Raw genomic sequence first — 10514 nt, forward strand, 5'->3', positions numbered from 1 at the left:
ATAGTGTTGCTGGAACAATGCTGATAGGCCATCTCTCCCCCTGCCCAACCCCACCCTCCACACTAATTCAGTTACAGTAGAGACTGTCTATTCTTTGTGTCATCTTAGCTTTGATATTTCCTAGGGGGGGAAAACCACAATTGAGGTCTTTTCAGCAGGTTCTAAGATTCTTACGTTCTAATGCAGCTAGGTGATATCAGCAACTACTATTGGCAGGTCTAATGAAAATATACACTTTTGAAACGCTATATGAGTATAAATTACCTGATAGTTTCTTGTGGTAAAATTGCAGCTTTCAGGTGTGTTTCTAGGTTGAATATTATGAGCATATTCCAGATTATCTACCATCTTTTAATCAACTTTATTGTGCTAAAGTTGACAGTAGTTGGAGAAAAACTACATCCAAGTTTTTTTAAAAAAAAAAAATTCAAGTTTTGACCATGTAGACTTCTGTATGTATAAGTTCTAAACATTTTTTGTATTTGTGTATGACATTTTGTCTGGAGTTCTAAAAACCTGTAACTTATATTTTCTTTAAAGGCTTTGTTATAAGCATAAATGTAAAGGGCATTTCTTTATAGCTGCAGTTGCTCAACTACTTGTGAAAGTTCAAGACTTCAAAAAAAAAATGTTGACTCATCTTGCTGGCTCTTTTATCATTGAAGCCAATGGCACAAGGCTCTTAACTAAGAATTTAAGCAGGCAGAAGGTATCATGTCACTAGTAGCCTTAGTGGTGGGTGATGGAAAAACACTTCTATTAGTGCCTTCTAAAACAAACTGACCAGGTTCCTGGGAATTTTCCAATTCTGACCACTTACATAAGAACAACCCTGCTGGATCAGGCACAAGGCCCATCTAGTGCAGTACGCTGTTTCATTCAGTGGCTACCAGATGCCTCAGGTATCCAAGCTGCTGGCCATCACCACATCCCATGGCAAGGAATTCCATAGATTATGTGCTGTGTGAAAAAGTGCTTCTTGTTGGTCCTAAATTTCCCAGCCTTCAGTTTCATGGGGTGACCTCTGGTTCTAGTGTTGTGTGGAGGGAGAAAAATTTCTCTCTGTCTACCCGGTCCACTCCATGCATAATTTTATACACTTCAATCATGTCTCCCTTTAGTTGCCTCTTTTCCAAGGTAAAGAGCCCCAGATGCGGTAGCCTAGCCTCATAAGGAAATATAATTCAAATAATATAATTCAATATAATGCCAAATAATAATAAGGAAAGTGGTCCAGGCCCTGATCATTTTGGTTGCCCTCTTCTGCACCTTTTTTGCTCCGCTGCTCTTTCATCCTGTGTCTCTGGTCCCAGCTGCACCACCTTCTCTTGCCCCCACCACTGGCCTTTTACTCCCAGGTCCAAACATCATGCAGTCGGCACCAACTACTGGGAAAGTAGTTACAAAAACTAATAAGGGAGTGGAGCGAAGTCAGGCTTGTCAGGAGTGTCGGCAAAGGCAGCTAAGAAGGCTGTGTTGCTGCAGCTGTCCCAGCACAGCTGCCCTGATCTGTACTGACAGGAGCTACGTCAGTACCGAAGAAGGCAGCACTGCTTTGCCTTCGTTACCACACAATTCCCCACAGGAGGAGCAAATGAAGGGCAAGAAGAAGAGGAAAATCCAGCATTTAATGCCAGAACCATCAGTGCCTATGCAGCCCTTGCCTCCCTGAACCATGAGCGGTCAGACCTGGAATCCATATTTAAGGCAGACCTGCTCAGTGATAACTCTAGCTTCTGTAGCAGGAGTCCTAGTATTTCCTCCAAGAAATCATGATGCAAGAGACATAGGAGTCATTCTAGGGACAGATCCTGTTTGCCAGTGGGGCACCGCTCTACAGAAAGTCGTAGGTGCTCTTCCTCCTGGAGGACTCTTCTCAAGGGGGAGATAACCCAGATTACTATGATTGTTTGACTGCCACTGGGGCCCAATTAGGCATTACATGGCTTACCACAACTACTGCATGCCAGATTTTCACACTCATCCTCACTATATGTATGTGGACAGAGCGTGCCATGATGATCGGTACCATCATGCAGGATGTTATAGACGGGCCCTTGGGATTGTTTTTAATGAAAGATGGTATATAAATTTAACAATAAATAAATGGTCACAATCCCCTTCACCTTTGTGCTCCCCGCCTCACCTAAGATCCCGCTCAAGGTCTCCATGTAGACTTCTGGAACCAGTGCCAGTGCCCATCCTGCAGCCACAGGTGTCTGCTGCAGAGCAGCCTCTGGCTCTGGCACGCCCTGTAACCAAGTATCCTGCACCACAGAGTCCTCTGCCTCGGGCTCCTGCTCCAGAGGACCGGGCGTGGGTTTCATCAGAGTCTAGTTTTGACTCATTGGATTCTGAAGAATCCAAGGATGGAGTTCCTGTACCTGTTACTGAGGAAGGTGCACAGGATGTGGGCAATAGCACCTCACTGGAGGACTCTAAACATTACACTGAGCATTTGATCAGCATAGCAACCTCTTTGGGCTTAGAGGTTCACCAACCAACCACTCAGTTTTAGTATCCTGTTTTCCAAATCATTCAGGCAGATTCCAATGTTCCTGTAGCCCTACCGCTGGTCCCCACTCTAGTCCAACTCATCATGGCATCTTGGGAGAAACCTGCTTCACAATTTCAAAGCGAATGGAGAACGTGTATAGAGTTCAAGCAAGGGACATGGTTTTTCTGATGAAACACCTCGTGCCAAATTCGGTAGTGGTGGAGTCTGCCCAGTCGCACCAGAGACATTGTGTGTTGCATGCCCCAGTGGATAGGGAAGGAAACAAATTGGACTTCTTGGGGAAGAAAGTGTACTCCATGTCAGGTCTCCTTGTGCATATGATGGCTAACCATCAAGTGTGCTGGGCAAGATACCAGCATTTTCTCCTGGAGAAGTTGATTCTTTCTGCCAGCATCTCCAACAGGACCAGAGGGATGCTGTGTTGGTCTTTCTGAGTGAGGGCCTCCATGTGGCAAAACAGCTCCATTCTTTTAGGCACTGTGCCAACTGTGGATCCTGCTCTATGGCGTCTGTGGTTTCCCTAAGGAGGCTTGTGTGGCTGAGGTTGTCCTCATCTCAAGAGGCTAGGGGATGCATTGAGGACTTACCATTTGACAGTGAGGCCTTGTTTAGCAGTAGGACCGATGATACACTTGGAAGGGTTCAGAAGTTGCACACCATACCGTGATCAATGGGTTTCTTTCAACCCTCCACGTTTGCCTCTAGTGCGATGAGACAGAAACATTGGCCATGCTACACTCAGTCCAGACAGTCTACCTACCACTCTGGGGATTTCTTTTGTCACCAACACCATTTCCAACAGTGAAGAGCCCCAGTTTCAGGATCCAATACCAGGCTGCAGGCTAATCTACAGCCAAAGACCACCTATCACAGGCGTCAATGATGCTACAGCAAGGTGATCCCTCTTTTCCTATTATGGGGCTTGGAGAGCAATTACTTTGGATGCCAGAGTCCTGGCCATCATGAGGAATGAATACAAAATAGAATTTGACTCTCTGCCCCACTTTTCGGGTTTCTGCACCACACCTCCGTCTTCTCTTCTACTGGCAGAAGTAGATTCCCTCCTTCGGAAGGGAGCTATCCAGTGTGTTCAAGGAAATGAAAGCATGGGTTTCTATTCAAGATACTTCACTGTTCCCCAACAAGATGGTGGCTTGAGACTGTTTCTCCATTTGAGGGGTGTAAATCTTTGTAACCGACAAGAGATTTCACATGGTGACTATGCCTGCCATTATTCGTTTGCTCTTCCCAGGTGCATGGTTCATGTCCATAGACCTTCAGGATGCCTATTTTCATGTTTCTATTGTGCCGCACCACCACAAATACCTAAGATTTTGTGTGGTTTCCCCGTCCTACCAGTATACTGTTCTTCCTTTTGGACTGGCCTCCGCCCCGCACATGTTTACAAAGTGCATTGCGGTGATGATGGCCCACCTATTACTTTGGGGCGTCACTCTCCCCCCCACACACACACTTCATAGCCTGGTTGCTCGTGTCAAAGCGCTCACCCACCCTCACAATCACCATGGATGCGTCAAACACTGGGTGGGGCATGCATTTCAAAGGTCTGGTGGCCGCTGGGAATTGGACTCGAGAGAACGTCTTGATGTCACATCAACTATCTCAAAATGATGGCCATGTTATGGGCCCTTAGGGCCTTCCCTTTATACATAACAGGGTCTCCAGTTCTTCTACTCATGGACAATACAACAGCCAGGTAGTATCTGAACAGGCAGACACAGCATCTCATTCTCTGCTTGGCCTGGCGATGCGCCTCTGGTTTTGGTGCCTGGACTGGGACATTTGACCAGTTGCAGTTCACATCCAGGGAAAGGTCAATACTCTAGCGCAGGGATTCTCAACGTTGGGTCCCCAGATGTTATTGGGCTTCAACTCCCATAATCCCCAGCCCCAGTAGCCTTTGGCTGGGGATTATGGGAGCTGAAGTCCAATAACATCTGGGGATCCAATGTTGAAAATCCCTGCTCTAGTAGATGCTCAAAGCCACCAGAATGCCCTATCCCATGAGTGGTGCTTGAATTGGGGCATCCTGCTCAAGATTTTTCACCTGTGGGGGACTCCTCACTTGGATGTGTTTGCTTTGGCTCAGAATATACCATGTGTAAGGTTCTGCAGCAGAGCGGGGATAGACCCAGATTCAGAAGAGGAATGCCTTCCTACAGCATTGGAGCAGTCAGCTCCAGACATGTTTTCCATTAATTCCAAGAGTCCTCCAGAAGATTGCCAAGGACACGGTTAAGTGCATCTTAATAGCTCCATGGTGGCCCAGGCAGCCACACTTCTTCAGCTGTCTCAGAGGACTTACCAGCGCCTCCCATCAGTGCCATATCTGTTGATGGGGTAGGTCGGTCGGTCAGCGTCTTCATCCAGATGTGGTGTCTCTTCCCCTTATGGCGGATAGAACTGTGACTACTTTCAGTGATCACAACACAGCAAGCTGTGTTGTCAGTGGCAAGGAAGCCTTCCACGCTGAAATCTTATGCAGTGAAATGGACCCGTTTTCTAAGTTTGAACGGGACAATCGTCCCTTTTAAAGGCACCATTACAATTGATCTTTGAATATCTGTTGCTCTTGAAGGATAGTGGGTTGGCTATTTCTTTTTTGAGGGTTCACTTGGCTGCCATAGCAGATAAGCATTCAATGTCTGGTTTGTTTCCGCATAAGCTGGTTAGAAAGTTCTTGAAGGGTCCTCCATTTGTTTCTCCCTTCTCCCAAATGTTCCCCACCTTGGAATTTACTGCTGGTACTGAAATAGTTAAGACCTCCCTTTGAGCCTATGGTGACATGTAACCTTCAGTTATTGTCTGCAAAGGTAGTGTGTTTGGTTGCAGTTACCTCAGCTTGAAGAGTAAGTGAGATGAAAGTATTATGTTCTGATGCACCATATTTTGTTTTTCATAAGGATAGAGTTGTTTTGAGGCTGGATGTCTCTTTCCTGCTTAAAGATATTTGAGTTTCATTTATATCAAGAAATTACTTTGCCTACCTTCTCCCCCACTCCTGTCACTGAGGAACATGCTTATCATTCTCTGGCTGTAAGAAGGGCCTTCACCTTCTATGTGGACCACACACAGTCGTTTTGCAGATCCACATCTCTGTTTGTGTCATAGTAGGAGCCTTCTAGAGGCTTGCCTGTTTCATCCCAGCACATTGCTGTGTGGGTCAGAGAGGCTATCTTTGGCATACCAACGGACCTCAGAACCTTGCCAACTCCAATTAGAGCACACTCCACATGGGTGATGGCTGCTTTGGTGACTTTCCGTAGGGGTGTGTCTATGACTGAAATTTGTAAGGCCAGAACATAGTCTTGGCTGACTACCTCTGTCAGGCATTGTGCCTTGGATGTTCAGTCTAGCTTTCATGCTTTGTTTGGTTCTTCTGTACTACACTCCTGCTGTCCATGAGAAATAAAGTTTCATTGATGAGAGTTTCTTGTGTTGATTTTAGCTGTTTATGCTTGGGCTGCAGCTGCCATTCAATTATGATAGCTTGTTGTTATCCCATGTGTGATGCACAGAGACCACAAAGAAGAAAGGCAGGTTCCTCACCTGTAACTGTAGTTCTTTGAGTGGTCTTCTGTGTATTCACACGACCCACCCTTCCTCCCTGCTGCAGCGTTCGTGTCAAATTGTTTAGGTGTACAGCTGCGGCGGTCTCCAGGCTGAAGGAGTGAAATAAATTGGCTGACGGGGAGCTGGCTTTCCCGCTCTGTTTTTCTTAATAAGGCAAAGCTTTGGAAGTTTCCAGATGGTGGCTCTGTACAGGCGCAAATCCCATGTACAGAATACCACTCGAAGAACTACAGTTACAGGGGAGAAACCTGCCTTTTTATTAAGACTGATTACATGTCCATAAAACATCTTTGATGAAACCATTGCTGTGCTATAGGATAGTAGCTTCTAAGAATGTACGGAATGTTCAGACTCAAAACTAGCCATTTTGAGTGTTTTAAGCTCAAAACAGAATGCCCTTCAAATAAAGGACCTGTTTCAAGCCCAGAACCGAACAACTCCATTTCGATTGGCATGTTTTGATGTTCTGAGCACCATTTTGTGGACTGCTTTCCCCTTGCTGATTGGTTTTCTGGCATTGGCTTCAGATTGGCTTGCAGTCTCCTTGCTTCTTGATTGGCTTTTTATCATACAAATCAAGTGTTGTCATGGGCAGGTGTGCCCCCACTGGCTAGGGGGAGGAGGAGCCAAAGGAAGGATTTTCAAATTGTATTTAAGGGACTGGGAGGCCAGAGAGCCCTTTTAGTGTGCCTCTTAGGAGAGGAGGAAAGATCAGAGAGACTGCAGCAACACAAACTGAGACTGGGGCCTGCCTCTCTCCCTCTGAGGGGCAGAGTGAGAGAGCCTGCTGGTTTATCTCTTCTCCCCCCCCCCTTTTTTTTAACAGTGCAACCAATTTTTTCCCCTTTTGTTAACTATTCCAGCAGCTCCAATGGCTTTAACTGGGTACTACTGTGGATTCCCCCCCACCTTGTAGTCAGCCCCCAGTGGCTTTAATAACTAGGATGCTGTGCAGACTTTCCCCCCTCAGCCCCAAGCTGCACCTTTGTTGCTGTGTGCCTGGATTGGACTTCATTTGTTTTTGTAAGCTGGTGTGTTCTGTTCCTTCAGTCTGGTGTCCAGCCTGCCAGGTACTCTCTGTTTCTGTCCCCCACCCTCCAGCTTTTTATTTTTATTTTTGGGGTGGCTGCCCTCCTGCCTTAACCCCAGCTGTTGAGTCTCAGTGTCTGCTCTGCCTGAGTGCCTCTGAGAGCAGCACCTGGCCAGACTCCAGCAGAAGATGCCAGAAGGCAAGTAGCCCCCATAAGGAATACCCCCATTCGATTTAAAGAACTCTAACCTGACCAGGTATGGAGGCCAGGGGCAGAGTGACAGGCAGAGGGAGTGGTGATGCTAGTCATGTTGGGTGATGAGGGGCCTGCTCCCTGAGTCATCTACACTGCGTGCAGCCTCTCCTTTCAAGAGGAGGGTGGTTCTGCAGCACAGCCACCAGTGGTGGCTGAGCTAGAATTAGTGGGGTGGTCCTCCCCTGTCAGGGAAGAAGCTCTTCCTGTGGCAATGGAGGAGATTGTGAGCCAACACAGGTTTGCAATCCTCCTCAAATGTTCTTGGCAGTATGGCATCCTCTCCCTGTCAGACTGAGGAAGTCATTTGGTTCCTGGACCTTCAACACTGGATCATGGGTGGTGGGGGCAGCCCCCTGGAGGAACCAGCAGCCTAGTACTACTACTACTACTACTACCACCACCACCAGGTTGGAGCTGCTCTGATGGCAGCATGATGGAGGACCACTTGGAACTCTGCCATGCTAACCCAATGCAAGCTGTCTGCACTCACTGCAGGGCACAGGTTAGCAGTGGGGGAAAGACCCAAGTGTCTTTGGATGTTGAAGCACCTGCAATGGCCTCACCCTAGGGCCCTGGCCTCTGCTGCCAATAGGCCTGGTGTGCCCTCTACTAGCGGCAAGGCTCTTGCTCCAAAGCAGGGGAAGCTGCCTGTGCAGTCAGTTGGCAAGTAGTCCAGTCACCTAGACGCTCATCTCATCACCCGGATCATTGGGGAGATGATCGCGTTGGATGACAAGCCACTTTATTTAGCTCTTTATACTGCCTTACCCAGATGGCTCTAGGCAGTTCACAAATATAACGAGTTCTGTTAAGTAATCTGCCTACTTTCATTTCACTATAGTCTTAATTATCCTCACAAGTTAGCCCACTTCAGCCTTAAACATTCATACAGCTGCCCTCTTGAATTGGGGTAGATGTCATCACAAACTATACTGCTGAGGTGTCCCTATGTGTCACTCACTGCAACTGTACCAGATTTGGTTCAAACCAGTTAAGCAAGTTAGCCCACTTCAGTCTCAAGTGTTCACGCATCTGCCATCTTGAATCAAGGTAGATGACATCACTACAAACTATGCCCTTGAACCACCCCTATGTGTCCCTGCAGCTGTAACCAATAGGGTTCAAAATGGTTAGGTGGTTCACAAGTTAATCCTCTTGCACCTCAAACATTCATGTATATGCCATCTTGGGAGTGAATGACATCACAAACTACACAGTAGAGTGTCACTCACTATAACTGTACCAAATTTGATCCAAATCAGTTTCAGGGATGGGGAACCTTGGCACTCCTGCAGATGTTGGCCTACAATTCCCATAATCCCTAGCTATTGGCCTCTGTGGCTGGGGATTATGGGAGTTGTAGTCCAAAAACAGCTGGAGTGCCAAGGTTCCCCATAGGTGGTCCTAAAAGGCAGGCCAAAAATATAGGTTTTTAGGGTCCTTTTAGAACCTTCTAAAACTCCTAAGCTTTTAAAGACCAGCCCCTCCCATGTAGCACAGCACAGGTGGGCAGTTGCACATGGAGGTGTGCTGGACAGTAACCACACAGCAGAGGAGTTGTTGGTGGCCATGGATTGCCAGGTGAAGGGATGGTTGGCCAGGCAGCCAAATCTTCACTGAGGGTTCATGGTGATGGACAATGCTTTTGAACATAGTGAAGGCAGCCAAGCAGCTTCATTTTGTGTACATTGATTGTGTGGTGTACACTGAACTGGATCATGTTCTCAAGCTATTAAACAAAACAAATCACTGAGTGCCAGTCTGCTGCCGCCATGGCTGCTCTTGTGGAGAGGTGCTGCAGGCTCACAACTTGCTTCCACCAGAGCAAAAAGGGGCAAGCTTGAGGTTGGCCTATCTGAACACCTGATCCTTCACCTTTCTCTTGCTCCAGTGCCTGCTGGAGCAAAATCTGGCCATCCACACAGAACTGGGTGCTCATTTCCGAGTTGGTCTTGACACTCAAGCCATTCTTTGTTGCCACTAGTGGCTTGCATGCTGAGACAGCAATGCTGAGCCAGGCTTTGCCTCCCGTTGTTCTCAGGCAGATGGGTGAGCTCCACTCCATGCAGAACACTGAAGAAGCAATCACGTTAGCAGGGCAGTTGAGTGGTGCATCAGCTCAGGACACCTTTGGGTGAATTTGCAGAACAGGGTATTATCCAGACACAGGCAGGCAGCAGTGTCACAGTATAGAAACTGGAAAAGAGTTCTCATTGTAAGAGCCTAGAAAATTGGTTTGTCAGACCACTGATCCATCTAGCTCAGTGTTGTCTGCACTCGGGCATGACTGCTCTGGTCTCCTGTCTCGTCTCTCTGTGGCAGGCAGGATGGAAGGATTTGGGATTTTCTTTTCTCAGCACCAAGTATAATATGCTGTGCTATGAGTGCTGTTATGGACTATCTGGTTTTGCTGGATCTCCGATTGACAAAGGCACCCCTTGAGTGCCTTCCTTCCTTGAGTTGTGGTTTGTTTTGTTTGAGATAGTGTGGGAAGAAATGGACAGTCACAGGTGTGTGTGTAATTTCTTAGTAATTGCTGTGATGAGCTCCATGTCTGGCCTTGAGACTAACGTGTTTTTGTCACTGCTCAGCAATCTACATTGCAAGGTGTACTCCAGTCAAAAGAAAACCACAAAATCAAACCTACCTCTTCCTGTCCTGATGTATTTTCTTCGAGAGGCACAGTAGAAGGGCTCTCTCTGCCTCCCAGTCTTTTGAATACATCTTGAAATTCCCTTTGTGTTCCCCCTCTACCTCTCTCCAACCGATAGGGGCAAAGTTGCCCATGACAACACTTGATTTGTATAAGTCAGCCAATAAGTAAGAAGATTGCAAGCCAGTGCCAGAAAACCAATCAGCAAGGGAAAAACAATCCTCCCAAATGGCACTCGAAATGTTTCAATCAACAGGGTTGTTTTTTTAGCCTTGGCTGTGTTAAGTCCATGGCAGCCCTGGATCAGTGGATCATACACTATACATGTTAGCCACTGTACCCAAAGAAATCTTGCCTTAAGTAAAAACTTTAAATGAGCCCATTGAGCTGAATCTAGCTCGCCAAAGAGAGTGCACCCTGCTTCCAGTTGTTTCAGTGCCTTAATTTTATCTTTGTTTGACTA

This window comes from Hemicordylus capensis, chromosome 3 (assembly GCF_027244095.1).
Source record: "Hemicordylus capensis ecotype Gifberg chromosome 3, rHemCap1.1.pri, whole genome shotgun sequence".
Taxonomy (NCBI): Eukaryota; Metazoa; Chordata; class Lepidosauria; order Squamata; family Cordylidae; genus Hemicordylus; species Hemicordylus capensis.